The sequence below is a fragment of the Dendropsophus ebraccatus genome, chromosome 4, assembly GCF_027789765.1.
Source record: "Dendropsophus ebraccatus isolate aDenEbr1 chromosome 4, aDenEbr1.pat, whole genome shotgun sequence".
Lineage (NCBI taxonomy): Eukaryota > Metazoa > Chordata > Amphibia > Anura > Hylidae > Dendropsophus > Dendropsophus ebraccatus.
In genome coordinates this window covers 121,303,022-121,321,130 of record NC_091457.1, presented here as the reverse complement: position 1 = coordinate 121,321,130, position 18,109 = coordinate 121,303,022, and the positions used below count along the sequence as shown (strand labels likewise).

The 18,109-nt window shown below is 43.2% G+C and overlaps 1 protein-coding gene across 1 annotated transcript in view; it reads right to left on the bottom strand.

Moving 5' to 3' along the window:
* The window catches only part of SUCLG2 (succinate-CoA ligase GDP-forming subunit beta), a 198,961-nt gene that overhangs the window by 62,216 nt on the left and 118,636 nt on the right, over positions 1 to 18,109 (bottom strand). The window lies entirely within an intron of this gene.

Here is an 18,109-nt window from a genome sequence, read left to right as displayed (position 1 = left end):
TACCTCCGAGGCATGCAATCACAATTATCCACCAAAATGGCTGCAACCTGCAATTTAAAGACTCATTTCATGAAAGTATGCCGCCACCGGTTCACTAATGCGATTTATTTGATCTCTATTATTTAGAGTGAAGGGGATGGAAATTCAAAGTGACCACTTTAAACAAACTAAGTAGCGGGAGGTTGTGCTGAGGGAATCAAGACGTCTTTCTAGCATTTATTACAGACGTCTCGAAAACTTCTTACAAATAAGAGGAAATGATGGTAAAATGTACAAATGACTAGGAATGCATTTTTGGAAATTGTACAGAGCGAGAATCCAAAATGGGATGGATATAGCTGGGTGCAACTTGAACATGCTTGTCCGTAAGATAAAAGGAAAACCCTATATGATTGCTGTTCCCTACGTCTGCATCCATTTTTATGGTCAAAGTCAATATTCACAAAAGGAACATTTAAACTTAAATATTTTTATTCAATTTCTCAAAAGAAGTGTCACTGACTCAATGGATATTCCACACACTACAGAGTGACCAATTATGTGTAAGGTTACAAAGTAGTTTAGGTATGATATGGTGATGGCAATTTTTCTTTAATGGTGCCTTCACACAGGACGATTTGCAGGCCTTGGCAGGCCTCTGTGAATACATACTCGCAGCGGTGTGTTCACCCACCCCCTTAATTGGCTCCCGCTGTCTGTATACATTACCTGTCTCCTTGCTGCACGGGGTCCCAGCTTCCTGCTCTCCCGCCAGGCCAATCAGTGCCTGCGGCTGGGCAACACACTGATTGGCTGGGTGGTAGAGCAGGAAGCTGGGACCCCGTGCAGCAAGGAGGGAGGTAATGTATACACACAGCGGGAGTCTGTTAAGGGGGCGGGTGAATTACATACTCGCAGAGGTCTTTCAGACCGCTGCGAGTATGTATTCACAGGGACCTGCCAGGACCTTACCTTGTAGCGGATCTCGCTGCGAGTCGTCCTGTGTGAAGGCACCCTAAAGGGATTTGACAAGATAAAAAAAAAACACATCTACGTCCATCTAGAATCAACACAACACCTATACATGGTTTCTGGCTTGTACAGCAGCCCAGTTCCATTTAGGGCACATTCACACTACGGAAACCGCCAACATGTCAATTATTTGGGCAGATGGCAGAATCTGCCCTACCACAGAATGAAATCTATGGGATGGGCGGAGATTCAAGCAAGGGTTGAACAGCGGAATCCGCAGGAAGTTCTTCGCACGGATTCTGTAGTGTGAATGTGCCCTTAAAGGACTTGCAGATGAGCTACAATACCACAAAAGGAAGCTGTCATATTTGTCTAAACCTCAAACTAAACATAACCGCTTCATTCAAGAAGCAGCACCGCATTTATCCTTGGGATGTATGTGGTATTACAAATCTTCTCCAATCACTTAAATGGAACGGAGGCTGACGTTGTTTCTGGAAAAAGGCAACTATGATTATTCCAGGGGTAGAGAACCTTGGCTCTCCATCTGTTGCAAAACTACAACTCCCATCATGCCTGGACAGCCAAAGCCAAGGTTCACTACCCCTGGTTTATTCAAATATTAAATAACCCAACCTAAAACAAACATTACTCAAAGAAGAGCTCAGACTAGATTATCATTAGAGATGAGCGAACCTCGAGCATGCTCGAGTCAATCTGAACCCGAACTTTCGGCATTTGATTAGCGGTGGCTGCTGAACTTGGATAAAGCCATAAGGCTATGTGGAAAACATGGATATAGTCATTGGCTGTATCCATGTTTTCCAGACAAGCTTGGAGCTCTAACCAACTTCAGCAGCCCCTGCTAATCAAATGCCTAACGATCGGGTTTGGATGGACTCGAACCCGAACCCGGTTCGCTCATCTCTAATTATCATCTATGAAACCGGTTACTGCTTGTATTAAACTGCTGCAGCTAAGGAATCTTCCTCCTCCTTTTTCAATGTCTGTGCCATGGTGACAACAGTGGCAGAACTAGAATCCTATATGAGAAAACGGGTATGCAAAGCAGCTTTCTCTCTCTTAACATCATTCAAAGAAGCTTTCCCTTAAAAGTCAGTCTTTGACTCTTAGAACATAACTGGTAATGTATGCCAAGCCAGAAATCTCTCCAGGAGGAGGCTTGGCATACATTGCCAGTCACTTTTTAAGACTCTGAGTTGAAAAGGTAGTGTGAGTCGCTTTGCATATTCCCTTCTTCCCAGAATTCCTAGTGTAGCATAATTGGCCTTTTCCCCACATCTTTATGATACTCTCCTCAAGGAGAAATACTACCCCTTTGGTTAGCCTGGCTAAAAAAAGACCTATAATATTTGATGCCTTTCTGCCCTAGTGCAGCATACTGTATGTATGGAGTATTCCTTTAAATACATTTGCTTCATTTCTGACTGGTCTGAAGAAACATCTGAATGATTGAAAAACGTGTAAATTTATAGTATGGAGAATATGTCACACATTTTTGAAAACATGCCCATTTAATGCAAAAAGTAAAAAAAAAAAAAAACCTATTCAGAAGGCTCTAATGTCTGGAAAAGGTAGATTTATCTTCCCTGTACAAGTATTTAATTTCCGTATGTAAAGGCAGCAGCACGTGACTGTAGCGGCTTGTTAAAAACGTGATTAGTACAATAAAACATAATTAACAGTTTGTAACACTACCTCCAGGAGACTGGCAAAGCATACAAATTATTGTGACAAACATAATCCGCATTAAATTGGGCTGCGGTATGAATACTGAACACACATCTCGCTCTGTAAGCGATGCCATCTGAGCAGCTTCAGAGCGGCTAAACCATCAGATAGCTGTCCTTGTGAGAAGAAGTCCTCTGGATTCACTGTGGTAATGAACATATGCCTCGTACGCACAGTAACCACAAAGTAATGCCAATCACTGTCTGCAGTCCCAGGCTGGACCAAGATGTAATAAAATATGCTGAATGATCAGCCTATTTTATTGATCAGCTTACGAATGTTTCAGAACAACAGACGGCCATAGAAACAACTGCGCTGATAGAAAAAAAACTATTTTCCAAATTCAGGCTGGGTTCACACTACGTATATTTCAGTCAGTATTGTGGTCCTCATATTGCAACCAAAATCAGGAGTGGATTAAAAACACAGAAAGGATCTGTTCACACAATGTTGAAATTGAGTGGATGGCCGCCATATAACAGTAAATAACTGCCATTATTTCAATATAACAGCCGTTGTTTTAAAATAACAGCAAATATTTGCCATTAAATGATGGCCATCCACTCAATTTCAACATTGTGTGAACAGATCCTTTCTGTGTTTTTAATCCACTCCTGGTTTTGGTTGCAATATGAGGACCACAATACTGACTGAAATATACGTAGTGTGAACCCAGCCTCAAAGTTATACATGTAGGGATTCACTGTTAATGTAATGTTATTCTTCCCCTGTATTTTTACAAAAATCTGATTAACAAAGTGAGAGAAGATTGGTCTGCAAAGTTTATTATTCTCTTCCTTTTCCACTATTCAGAGCAAATTCAGTTGTCAGCTGGTAGTATTCTACCTCAGGGCCTTGGTGGGCCAGTCTGAGCCTGGTCCCATCTTTTTGTTGATAAATTTGCATACTAAAAGTGTTTACTAGGGAGGATGACCCCAACTATCTGTAACTACAGTAGGTGATGATGTGATGAAGTTTCTACTGCATGGCACCAATGAGAGGCAGGGTGGGCATCAAATGTTTTGCCACAATGAACACTGATTCTGGTTGTCTATCAGGGGAAGTTTTCTTTCCCTGTCAATTTTATATATATAAAAAAAACAATATATCTATATCTAAACACACACACAAAAGAGGAAACCACTACAACTCCTACCTGCATTTAGAAGGTATGGGGGTGGGGGGGGGATTATTTGCCTTTTCTTTAGAGAGAACAGTGTGTGCTTCCATGCAAGTCCTGATTAAAGAAAAATCCTTCACAATCCAGAGAGCATATACTCAATCAGCAGTCAGAGAAGAAAAGCTCCAGGGAGCGGCAGGAACTAAACAGTTCTGATAAGGTTCCTATGACTTTCCAACTAAACGGTAATTTGTTCTTTTATGTACCGTCAATGAGAAGTCACACGTTGTGATTTCAAAACCTTAAATCACATTTTTTCCCTTCTTTTCGCAGGGTATCAGTTATTCAACTTTCATGAGACATTGACTTTGCCCCCTTAACCACTTCTTTTTAATCATAATATTGATTTCCTGGTCTTTTTTCCCTCTCCTGAACCATGAAAAGCTGCAACCTTAGTGAAGAAATGCAAAGGGGGGGATCGAATTCTGACCAAGCACATAATGTCAGTGGAGTTCGACAGATTCCTAGATGGCCAATCACAATGTACATATAACACTTAAGGCAGTGTTCAGCTAAATGTTAACAAAACTAATCAAGAATCTCATTTTAGGTGCCCTATAAACAACATCTAATTGCTAATCTGTGGGATATTAATATGTATACATGAAATTGAATTTCTGTTTGTTCCTGTTCAGAGCAGCTAGTGGCTATAGAGAACATCTATCGCTGTGGAGGACCCAGCACCGTCATTCATGAGACATACAACCCAATGGGGCAGATTAAGTACTGCAAATGTGCATCTCTCACCACAGCACCAAAAATGTAGATAGATTCAGGTTGAAAACGCTGGCCAGGTTTGAATGAAGTAATAGTTGGTCTAAACTTAGTATGAACAGTGTGAGGGCCATATTGTATGTGCTGCTGTATGGTTCACATGAGCACTGATAGGTTAGCACTCTCAGTGGGTGACTGCGGCAGGATCCTCCGAAAAATATCCTGCAGGTGGGCGGTCCTCATCTGGAGTTCCGGAAGCGCCATAGACTGCATTGTAACACACTTACAATAAAGTCTACAGGCTTTCGGGAGTTCTGCACAACGGCTCGTGTCCGAAGAGGACCACCCGCCTGCAGGATATTTTCAGAGCATCTTGCCGTGATCGCCAAGTGAGAGGTATCTTAACAACCCCATTCTAAGGCTTGACCAGCACATGGACAGTGCCACTTAAACAATTATTCATGTGGCCCTCCATTATTCATTGTCTATACATCCCATATTTTACAGAAAGAGGTGTGGCCAACAAACTTTTTTTTTTGGCAATGGTGACCTATTCAACTGATAAGCACTCTGTATAAAGGGGCTCTTAGAATGACACAGATTTATCAAACATCGGCCACTTTGACTGTTCAGCCTAAAATTTCCCTGTGCAAGAATTAGACAGTTTTAGTATACCCGGGCCATTCTTTTAAAAAAGAAATTGCAATGCTTTATTTCTCCAGTGGCGGCACTGCAGTTGAATTGAACACAAAAAGGGATTGTATGGTAAAGAAGTCTTTTAAATACCTTGGCCCACATGTATAAATCTGCTCGGATTGTCACAGACAGATAGCAACCAATCACGTCTCAGCTTTCACTTGTCAGAATGGACCAATGCCTGTTTGAGACAAAGATGTGGCCAATTTTTGTTTCAGACTGGTTAACAAATCTGTGCCATTGTGTGTCACTCTGCTAACTGCCTGGAATGTATTTAAATTGAAGGAAATGGTTTTGCCCTTTCACCCTATAGTGGGCATCAACCCAATATCTATGGACATTGAAGGGAACCTGTCATAACATTCATGCTGCCCGAGTCATTGGATGATAGCTGGCGGCTTCTCACTCCCCCATTGAGGGTTGACGATAGTTTTCACTCTGTTTGGGTATAGGAAAAGATCTATCAATCATTGTCGTCAGGGCACACAGAACTTAACTGGACCCACCCCAGATTCAAGTCATCAGTCATATCAAGGCACATCTGTCTGGAACAGTACCAGAAGAGCGTACATATGAACGTTGATGCAGGTGGTGATTAACATCCATTATGAAGTCTTTATGACAAGACTGATGAAGGCCAGAGCATAGGGAGGGGGTGTTCTCATGAGCACGCTTCAAGCATTGATACCTCAGCAAAGCTGTAAGTTATCAACAATTACCACATTGGCTTAATATTACTTGTATAATTTTTTTATCTTTTTAACGGCTGACATTTTACATAGATGTTCTTTGTAGAGCTTCTTTAATAAAACAAGAGCATTTGCTTGTAGCATTGCAGAACTGAGAGATGCTAATACACGTCTCGTTGCGGCTAGACACAGTCTTTTACCCAATAAAAACAAATATGTTGTTCACTGTGCAGATTTATGGTAATATAATATAACGTGCATTTCATTAAGAAAGAGAACTTAGTCTTTAATCACGCCAAAGGTTTTATATTAGAGGGAATTAAACATTATTGAAATCAAGTTTTAATGGTAAACATTTAGGAATTTTTATTAATTTTTTTCTTTTCTACTATTTTACAATCTATATTTTAATATAGTCCTGACTGCTGAAACTTCTTGTTTTGTACAGGTCACTTTCCAGGTATGTCCTACTTATCACAGGAGAACAATGTATGTAGAGAAGATCAGGCTATTCACAATAAGGTGATGGTCAGAGCTCAGCCTTTTCCTTCTCTACACAATGATATCTGCACACTTCACACAGCATGCCTAGAAAACCCTTGTGAATAGGGTGCCCGCCAGTCCATTGTGCCATTTCAAAAACACTAGAAAGGAATTTTAAGTTAATATAAAGTTATCTCTAAGGGTCCTATTAAACAGTCCGATTATTTTAGAAAACGAGCACCAATCTGCTTTACTGGACCTATTAGATGGCCTGATAATCGGGCAGTAAGGGCTTCATGGACATCGTTAGCGATGTCCATGCAGCCCTTGCCAAACACCTGAAAACACCTGATACCTTACCTCTCCCCGCTAATGGTCTTCTCTCCTCTGCTCCGAGCCTTCTGGTCCTGGCGGCTGCAGGTATCAGGTGTTTGGGCAATAGTCAGCTGTGCATCGCTATTACGCGTAGCGATGCGCGGTCAGCGCCCGATTGTAGGTCCAAACCTAAACCAACGATCAGCCGATGACTGGATCATTGGCTGATCGTTGTCTCTATCACATGGATCAATAATAGTCCCGATTTTGCCGATTATTGCTCCGTGTAATAGATTGGCCCCCTGTTCAGGACCCTTACCTATTATCTTATAGATGAGAGTAGCTAAAAAAAGAAGATCAATAGGACCAGGAAAAAATTGCATTGATTGTTGAATTCAATGAGTATTATGTGATGTTTCATTTGTTTTGTAGAGGCGCTGCAGGCAAACCAAAAACTCTCTGCAGGCTTCGAGTATAGCTCATTGCTAAGTTTCTAATCAACATATCCTCAAGCCTCAATGTGGCAGAAAAGTAAGAAAAGTTTGACTTTTATTTTGGAAGTCTAACTTTTAACAGCTATTACAAAAGAAGATTGGCCTAAACTATGATATGCAGGCACAGCAGCTAGATTAACACTGGTTATGATAAGTGATCCCTTGAATAGTATAAAGTACCGTAAGAGGAGGGGAGGACTATGAAAAGGCTAACCGCTCACATGGAGCCTTTTGAACCGATTTCGAGCTTAATTCGCATTATGGTTTTGATAAATGCTATTATTTTGCCCAATGTAAAATAAAAGACGGATTAGTGAACGGTATTTCAGAGTGTTACGATCTACCCACGCACCATCTGAAGGTTGTATTTTGTAACAAGTGAGGAGAGTAAATTAAATCATAGCCAAATGCTCACAGACGGAAGAAAGAAACTGAGGAGGGGAAGAAAAAAAAAAAAGATTAAATGCTCCAAGAACAATAGGTTGCAAATCCTCCTGTGAAAACCAAATTCCTTGTAATTGTACAAAGTAAAGAGTGAATAAGACAACCCATGTGGATCTGCAGGTATGATTGTAGTACACATTAGATCCTGAGGAACATGCTGGAAAAATTACAGTGCGCGGTATTGATTATAGCCCGTGACTCATAATGGGAGGATGGGTTGCTTACTGCACAGAAGACAGTGGATTAAGACTTAAATGATTAAAAAAATAAACACAAAAAATGGACAGTAAAAATTAGAAAGAAACCAAGAGGCAAAAAAAGTTAACAATATGTGACTACACCAGCAGGAACCTTACAAAGGGACTACACCTGCAGGAACCTTACAAAGTGACTACACCAGCAGGAACCTTACAAAGTGACTACAGCTGCAGGAACCTTACAAAGTGACTACACCAGCAGGAACCTTACAAAGTGACTACACCAGCAGGAACCTTACAAAGGGACTACACCAGCAGGAACCTTACAAAGGGACTACACCTGCAGGAACCTTACAGAGTGACTACACCTGCAGGAACCTTACAAAGTGACTACACCTGCAGGAACCTTACAGAGTGACTACACCTGCAGGAACCTTACAGAGTGACTACACCTGCAGGAACCTTACAGAGTGACTACACCAGCAGGAACCTTACAAAGTGACTACACCTGCAGGAACCTTACAAAGGGACTACACCAGCAGGAACCTTACAAAGGGACTACACCTGCAGGAAAGTTACAAAGTGACTACACCAGCAGGAACCTTACAAAGTGACTACAGCTGCAGGAACCTTACAAAGTGACTACACCTGCAGGAACCTTACAAAGTGACTACACCAGCAGTAACCTTACAAAGTGACTACACCTGCAGGAACCTTACAAAGTGACTACACCTGCAGGAACCTTACAAAGTGACTACACCTGCAGGAACCATACAAAGTGACTACACCTGCAGGAACCTTACAAAGTGACTACACCTGCAGGAACCTTACAAAGTGACTACACTAGAAGGAACCTTACAAAGTGACTACACCTGCAGGAACCTTACAAAGTGACTACACCTGCAGGAACCTTACAAAGTGACTACACTAGAAGGAACCTTACAAAGTGACTACACCAGCAGGAACCTTACAAAGTGACTACACCTGCAGGAACCTTACAAAGTGACTACACCTGCAGGAACCTTACAAAGTGACTACACCTGCAGGAACCTTACAAAGTGACTACACCTGCAGGAACCTTACAAAGTGACTACACCTGCAGGAAACCCACAAAGTGACTACACCTGCAGGAACCTTACAAAGTGACTACACCTGCAGGAACCTTACAAAGTGACTACACCTGCAGGAACCTTACAGAGTGACTACACCTGCAGGAACCTTACAGAGTGACTACACCTGCAGGAACCTTACAGAGTGACTACACCTGCAGGAAACCCACAAAGTGACTACACCTGCAGGAACCTTTACAAAGTGACTACACCAGCAGGAAAGTTACAAAGTGACTACACCTGCAGGAAAGTTACAAAGTGACTACACCTGCAGGAACCTTACAGAGTGACTACACCTGCAGGAAACCCACAAAGTGACTACACCTGCAGGAACCTTTACAAAGTGACTACACCAGCAGGAAAGTTACAAAGTGACTACACCTGCAGGAACCTTACAGAGTGACTACACCTGCAGGAATCTTACAAAGTGACTACACCTGCAGGAACCTTACAGAGTGACTACACCTGCAGGAATCTTACAAAGTGACTACACCTGCAGGAATCTTACAAAGTGACTACACCTGCAGGAACCTTTACAAAGTGACTACACCAGCAGGAAAATTACAAAGTGACTACACCTGCAGGAACCTTACAAAGTGACTACACCTGCAGGAACCTTACAGAGTGACTACACCTGCAGGAAACCCACAAAGTGACTACACCTGCAGGAACCTTTACAAAGTGACTACACCAACAGGAAAGTTACAAAGTGACTACACCTGCAGGAACCTTACAAAGTGACTACACCTGCAGGAACCATACAGAGTGACTACACCTGCAGGATCCTTACAAAGTGACTACACCTGCAGGAACCTTACAGAGTGACTACACCTGCAGGAAACCCACAAAGTGACTACACCTGCAGGAACGTTACAAAGTGACTACACCTGCAGGAACCTTACAAAGTGACTACACCTGCAGGAACCTTACAAAGTGACTACACCTGCAGGAACCTTACAAAGTGACTACACCTGCAGGAACCTTACAAAGTGACTACACCTGCAGGAACCTTACAAAGTGACTACACCTGCAGGAAAGTTACAAAGTGACTACACCTGCAGGAAACCCACAAAGTGACTACACCAGCAGGAACCTTACAAAGTGACTACACCTGCAGGAACCTTACAGAGTGACTACACCTGCAGGAAACCCACAAAGTGACTACACCTGCAGGAACCTTTACAAAGTGACTACACCAGCAGGAACCTTACAAAGTGACTACACCTGCAGGAATGTTACAAAGTGACTACACCTGCAGGAATGTTACAAAGTGACTACACCTAGAGGAACATTACAAGGTGACTACACCTGCAGCAAAGTTACAAAGGGACTACACCTATAGGTAAGTTACAAAGGGACTACACCTAGAGGAATGTTACAAAGTGACTACACCTAGAGGAACGTTAAAAAGTGTCTACATCTAGAAGAAAGTTACATTGTGACTACACCTACAGGTAAGTTACAAAGTGACTACACGTACAGGTAAGTTACAAAGTGACTACACCTACAGGTAAGGGTGCATTTACACAGAAAGATTATCTGACAGATTATCTGCCAAAGATTTGAAACCAAAGCCAGGAATGGATTTGAAAAGAGGAGAAATCTCAGGCTTTCCTTTATGACCTGATCTCTGTTTATAGTCTGTTTCTGGCTTTGGCTTCAAATCTGTCAGATAATCGTTCTGTGTACATGGACCCTTACATATGACTATATGATCCCTAAAACCTACTTTCCAGAATGAGGCTTTGGCTTCAAATGTTTGGCAGATAATCTGTCAGATAATCTTTCCGTGTAAATGGACCCTAAGTTACAAAGTGACTACACCTAGAGAAATGTGGACCTAAAACAATATAGGGACAGACCCATCAGCATTTCCCTCTAATCTGCACCAAATTTGGAGCATCTTTGCATAATTCCATTTTCATCAAATACACTTTTATTACGAAATGCAGACACTCTTTTGCCTCACTTGGTAAGCCCCTCACTCCAGCTTGACTCTCCGCCCGTGCCATAGAATCCTTTCTATCTTCAGGCAGATTTCGCACTGAATCTGCCCGAGCATAGAATGGAATGTATGGGACGAGTGGAGAGTCAAGCAGGAGCGTGCAGGAACGAGTGGTGGAAATCCGCAGGAAGTTATCCGCGAGAATTCTGTAGTGTGAATGCGCCTTTACTAAGGAAGGGTATAGTTTCCCAATTAGGTATGTGACCTAAAATACTAGCAGATCCTGCTGTGTGAAAGTCACAGAGGACTTTGCATGTCTGAATCTGTCTTGTCCCAGTTTAGGCCATCTACCTTTTAAACATTGATAAACTTATGCCACAAAATTAATTGAGTGGGTAAAGTTCCAGGACAAAATGTTGTTTATTCATGCAATCCTCTGCTCAGTCTGGCTTGACTACTTCAAGGGGGCGGTCCAGTGACTGACAGCGCTGTCTATATGCACATTTATACAAATAGCTGTCAATCACTGACTGACTGCCCACTTGACTTGTTAGCCTAAAACGAGCAGAGATTTAGATGAATATATGATAAATTATCCTGGGACTTTCGCACAAAACCACAATCAGTCTCCTTGAAGGGGTATTTCAGACAAAATATACTGATCGGTAAGGTCCCAACAAGTGTCACCCATGCCGATCAGCTGTTTGTCACCCGAGATGCACAGTAAGTAGAATTACAGTTGGTTAAATAAGGATGCACTGCTGTTTTAGCAAGTTTTCCTACCTACAAAGAACAGAGAGGTCTGTACTTTTTATCATAGGTATACTTCAACTGTAAGAGACAGAATTAGATGAGCAAATCTTGGGCCCTATTACACCAAAAGATTATGTGACAGATTTTTTTGAGCCAAAACCAGGAATGAACTATAAACAGAGAACAGGTAACAAAGGGAAGACTGTGATCTCTCCCCTTTCCAAATACATTCCTGGTTTTGGCTTTAAAAAATCTGTCACATAATCTGTTGGTGTAATAGGGCCCTAGTTAGCTCACAATCTGCTTATCAGCTGGCTTCATCGTGCAGCTCCACCCTGGGTGCCTGGAAAAGCTGGATCAAGCCCTGTGAGAAGTTTCCCAGCTTTTCCAGGCAGCCTGGGTGGAGCAGCAAGGACTTCAAATGCAGCAGCTGATAAGCAGATTGCCGAGCTAACGGAGTGATTTGCTTCATTTGTACTGTAAATTCGCTTACCTCTAGACAGAATCTATTAAAAAAAAAAAAAAAAAAGATAGAAAATCACATTGTATGCTCTTTAAAGAGAATCTGCCAGCTGCGATTTAGTTTCCAAATTGCTGACACTGTTAAATAGATGTTAGATGAGGGAGACACGATATCTTTCATATATCCTTGTGTAGTTCCAGACCACAGGAAAATGGTTTTATGCTCTGGTACACCTCCTCATTCCCCCCTTCGATACCTGACTCTTCTTGGGATTAAACTGAAAAAATCTGTAAAATAATCTGTCAGACATTACTGTGCAGCTAGATAACAGTGTCAGCAGTTGGGAATGTGAACTACAGCAGACAGATTCCCTTTTAAGTGTCACAGTCGTTAGGGAAAACCTTTGACATGTCCTGGAGATCGGTCTGGGTCTCTGTACCAAATGGAAGAACGTTGGGCTCCATAGACTTACATTATGACCCAACTCTAACACAGAGCGGGAAGAGGACATTCTGCAGTGCATCTTCTCCAAGCTTGTTCACAAATTCAGAAGGAGACAGCACTGTTCACAGCAAACGTGATTACTTTATTCACATCCTACTCCCGCAACGTTTCGGCTGATTCTCAGCCTTTCTCACGCTTGAGAAAGGCTGAGAATCAGCCGAAACGTTGCGGGAGTAGGATGTGTATAAAGTAATCACGTTTGCTGTGAACAGTGCTGTCTCCTTCTGAATTTGTGGATTTATGTCCGGACGGAGGAGTCCTGTCTGGTGTGGCAAGCACTTGAACTCTACATTCTATAGACTCCAACCGGTGCTGTTCCTTTTGGATTGGACATTCTCCAAGCTTGTTGTCTTAATCAGTACAGTCCACTGAACACTCAGACCTGGTCCGATCAAAACTTTTGACATGTCTCTATGACATAGACATAGACAAGACATCTTTTTTTTTTTCTCTTGGATATAAGTAGTGAATGCAATGACTTTTCCCGGGAGGGTGGGTCTTGAGATTTTTTATTTTTTTTTGTCTCACTGCCTGTTGCTTAATCATCTTTTTGCCAAGTGAGGTTCAACCCTAAACAATGACTGTGTGAGTGATTAGGACTTTGTGGGGGTTTTTTTGGTCTATGAAACCCACAAGCGTAATTCAGCAGCCGCTGCAAACCGGAAAAATTCAATAAGTGCGTTTAACCTTCCGTATAACGAGTTCAACTTTTAAATGTGTTAATTAGCGGCTGTTTACAGAAGTACGGCGAGGTCTCCAATTATTCCGACGCAGCCACAGATGTTTGCTCAGAAACAATTTTGTCTTTGCTTTAATTGAGGAGAGAAGCTGGGGAAAGGTGCATTGCCTGTGATAGCGATTAATAGGGAGGAAGAGAAAATAACTCCCTGATAAGCTGAAAATAAAATAATTAACCTAGGACAGTGCGAGAAGCCTTAGGGAGGATTGTGACCGCCAGGCAGAGCCCTTGCCTCTCGCCGGATTTCACCCGTGCTAGCTGAAGATAATGCCGAGAATTCAGATACATAGGCAGGAGTCTGACAAGATCACTAGGGCCGGGCAGGCTCAGACACCACTCTACCAGTACTAGGATTCAGGCAATGTAATTCTATTAGAGGAAGATAGCAGGGACTCTGGATTTCTTAGGATTAGACCACAAGACATAACCTATACCATGGCAGGAAACAAAATAGGCTCATTCGCAAAGAAAGAAGAAAAAAAAGTTAACCCCTTGAGAAATAAAAGCCTAAAGGAAAGACGACTGCAGTTCAGGTTCAGCTTGGAAGAATTTTCATCTCAATTGTGAGCAGACTTCATTACTTCACTGTATGCTTCACAAAGCAGAACTCTCATTTCAGGGGTGTCATCAGTGCGGCCTCATATCATCATGATCACCCCCATTAACAGCAAGAGGGTAGGGGAAATGGAAGCTTTCACGCTCTCTCCTGTCTTGTAAAGTTAGTTCCTCTATGAACAGTAACCCCAAAAGTCCCTCCTAAAGCTGCTATAACAATATTTTCTATAGCCAGTAGGAGTAATAGTGGTAGTAGTCCCATCACGACCTTAGTACCTGTGAGAGCCAAATTACATGTACCACATAAGAAAATGCATGTATTATAAATGGCACATGGCCAATGGGAGGCTCTGTTAAATATTTATAACAAAGCTTTAGGTTTGGTTTGCTGGACCGTCAAAGAGCCTCATGGATTCCTCTTTCCCTTTGTGCTCCACAATGCATGTAAGTATTTTAGTTGCTGTAAGCGATGACTAATACTGTACAGTCAATTATAAAGAGGGTTAAATGGAAGATGACTACAGAGGATGTTTGTAGTCTGTTACCATTGATACAATGTTTCTCCAAAAATAAGACAGTGCCTTATATAAATTTTTACTCAAAACAGGCCTTATGTCTTATTTCTCTCCCGGGACGTGCGTTTGGAGGGACTTGCAGAGAACATAGGGGCCATGGACCAAGCTGCCTGCAATGCCGGCAGTGAAGCTCCACGAGGGGATTAGGTGGCGCCAGGTGGCCTTACTTTTGGTGGTGCCTTATTTTTTTTTTTTTTTACTTTGGCCTGGAGGGTAGGGTAGTTGGTGTGTCTTATTTTAGGAGGGTGTCTTATTTTTTGGGAGACACAGTTCCAGTACATAATTTTGCAGAGGAGTGGTATGTGCAAGACAGTAGGATATTTTTATGAAGCCTATTTTAATTTAATTTTAGAAAATCCAGCAATAGATTTACTGAAACCATCACCTAGGAATTTAATTTACTGGAACACAACAATAGCCCAGAACGGTTACTCTATCCAGGTATATGGTAACAAGTATGCCTGGTTACAACATTGAACACACAGAAGTCAGTGTCCTCCAACCTGTGCCTCTCCAGCTGTCACAAATCGACCATTATCATAACTCTCAAAATGCTCTAACAGCCTGGAGGAATTGTAGACTTGCAACAGCTGGAGAGGCACAGGTTGGGGGACAACATTATAGATAATGTCATAGCCATCATAAACTTCAGGACAAGCCCGCTTCTGCACCTCACACCATTCATCATAGGAAAACAACAAATCACAGAATGTGCAGTAAATTTTAGTTTTCTGCATAGATGGGCCGCTAATTAGATTAATGCTTTATTTCTTCTGTAACTGGGGGAGATGATTTATCTGCACACTCCTCATAATCAATTACACCGCACACTGGGACCAATTACAAGTACCATCTAGACTCCTGGATACTATTGTACAAAAGAATATAAGGCAGAACAGTACATAGGTTCACTGGGCTTTGGCTTCTGCAGTGTTACCTGAACATCAGGGTTATTTTTACCCTTGCAAATAAAAAATGTAAAGAATCAATGTATAAAGTAGAATACAACTGAATTGTTTGCAATAGCGCCTGTTTATTATAGGCAGCGAAGGGAAAAGGTTTGGCGGTAAGTATATGTTTCTGAATAATCATCAGTCATCTTGTGTCTTTTATATGGCACAAGCTTTGCAGATTTGTTTTCAGTATTGAATAGTAGAGATGAGCAAACCTTAAAGGGACAGTGTCATGTTTTTGAAATTTTTTAAATGAATAGTACTAACAAAAAATAAGTGTGTTGGATTTTTTTTATTTTTTTTTAACATAGTGCTTGAGTAGTATTCATAACATTTAGTTTTGCACAGGGGGCTGCCATGTTTATAGTGTCTGTGTGTGGCGTCATTTCACGACACACACACAGACACTATACGGCACCGCCAGATCATTGAAGTGAACCGACGGAGTCCGTCTGGTTCACTTGCACTGGAAGCTCCGTCACTGTGTGCTGCGCATGCGCACAGGCATGCTCAGCACATAGCATCCTGACACTGTGGGAGGGCTGCATGCCATGTTTGTGAAGCCCGCACCTTTATGAAAGTAAAGTGTGCGGGCTTCAACATCACAAGCCAAACACCAGCTCCCCCTCCCTCCTCCTCCTTCCCTCCTCCTTCCTGCGCGCCGCAGATAAGACCCTTCACACATGAATAGTGACCGCCCCCTCCCCCGTGCAGCCCTAGCTGGGAGAAGATCTGTCAGTGAAGGTCCTTACCTCCCGGCAGGAAGATCGTCAGGAGGAGAATGAGAGGCAGGAGAGAGACACTGAGCTCCACAGGAGAGGATGTAAGGAGCTGACAGGGCTCCCCGCCCCTCCCCCACACTGTGCCTTACGATGTTACTGCTCCCAGTCCCACTGCTACTACTACACCCATCCCCCCTACCCCCTACTGCTACCACTACACTACTTCATCCAGCCTCCTACTGCTTCCACTACTACTCCCAGCCTCCTACTGCTACCACCACTACTACTACTACACCCATCCTCCCACCCCCTACTGCTACCACTACACCCAGCCTCCTACTGCTACCACTACTACTACACCCAGCCTCCCACCCCCTACTGCTACCACTACATCCATCCTCCTACTGCTACCACTACTACACCCAGTCTCCTACTGTTACTACTACTACACCCAGCCTCCTACTGCTACCACTACTACTACACCCAGCCTCCTACTGCTACCACTACTACTACTACACCCATCCTTCCACCCCCTACTGCTACCACTACACCCAGCCTCCTACTGCTACCACTACTACACCCAACCTCCTACTGCTGCTACTACACCCAGCCCCCTACTGCTACTACTACTACTACTACTACTACTACTACACCCATCCTCCCACCCCCTACTGCTCCCACTACACCCAGCCCCCTACTGCTGCCACTACACCCAGCCCCCTACTGCTACTACTACACCCATCCTCCTACTGCTACTACTTCACCCAGCCTCCTACTGCTACCACTACTACACCCAGCCTCCTCCTACTACTACTACACCCAGCCCCCTGCTGCTACCACTACACCCAGCCCCCTACTGCTACCACTACACCCAGCCCCCTACTACTACTACTAATGTATGAGAGTGCATGTACGAGCTGCCTGTGTGAGAGTGCATGTATGAGCTGCCTGTGTGAGAGTGCATGTACGAGCTGCCTGTGTGAGAGTGCATGTACGAGCTGCCTGTGTGAGAGTGCATGTACGAGCTGCCCGTGTGAGAGTGCATGTACGAGCTGCCTGTGTGAGAGTGCATGTACGAGCTGCCTGTATGAGTGTACATTAAGGATGACCAAATGTACAGCAGTAGCGAAACCCTTCGCTATGCTCGGCCGTCAGCCGGCTGCATTTGAGCTCCGCTCCAGGTGTTTGGAAAAGCTGGATACAGTCCTGGGAGAAGTTCTCCAGAGCTGTAACCAGATTTTCCAGACACTTGGAGCGGAGCTCTAATGCAGCGGGCTGACGGCCGAGCATAGCGAAGGGTTTCGCTACTGCTGTACATTTGCTGATCCCAAGTGTACAGGCATGAGCTGTCTGTATGAGTGTAACAACAATACTATGTGCATGTGGGGGATGGGCGGTGAGAAGTGCGGGAGGAGAGTGTGGGCAGGCGACCTGTATGTGGTTCTGCAGCAGGTTGAGGTGTATTATGAAAGGCTAGGGACACGCTTGTATCTTTCCTGCTGTGCAGACAACAACAAAATGGCGCTGCCCAACAGTACACATAATATCACCTTTCCCCTCTTTGTTTGCCTGTGAAAAGAGGAGGGAGGTGCTGATGTCACAGAAGTTGAGCAGAGACTGCCTCTTTTTTTCAGCAGCCGGCTTTCAGGCTGCTTTTACCAGCAGTTTCCTGGTGGAGCTCCCCCTGATGGCCATCATTGGGAAATATGGAAAATTAGATGACTATATCCATGTTTTCCACATAGCCTTAGGGCTTTATCCAAGTTCAGCAGCCACCACTAATCAAATGCCGAACACTCGGATTTGATTGAATGCTCGAGGTTCGCTCATCTCTACTGAAAAGTGATCCACATTTGCTTGCTCAGGAATTGAAACA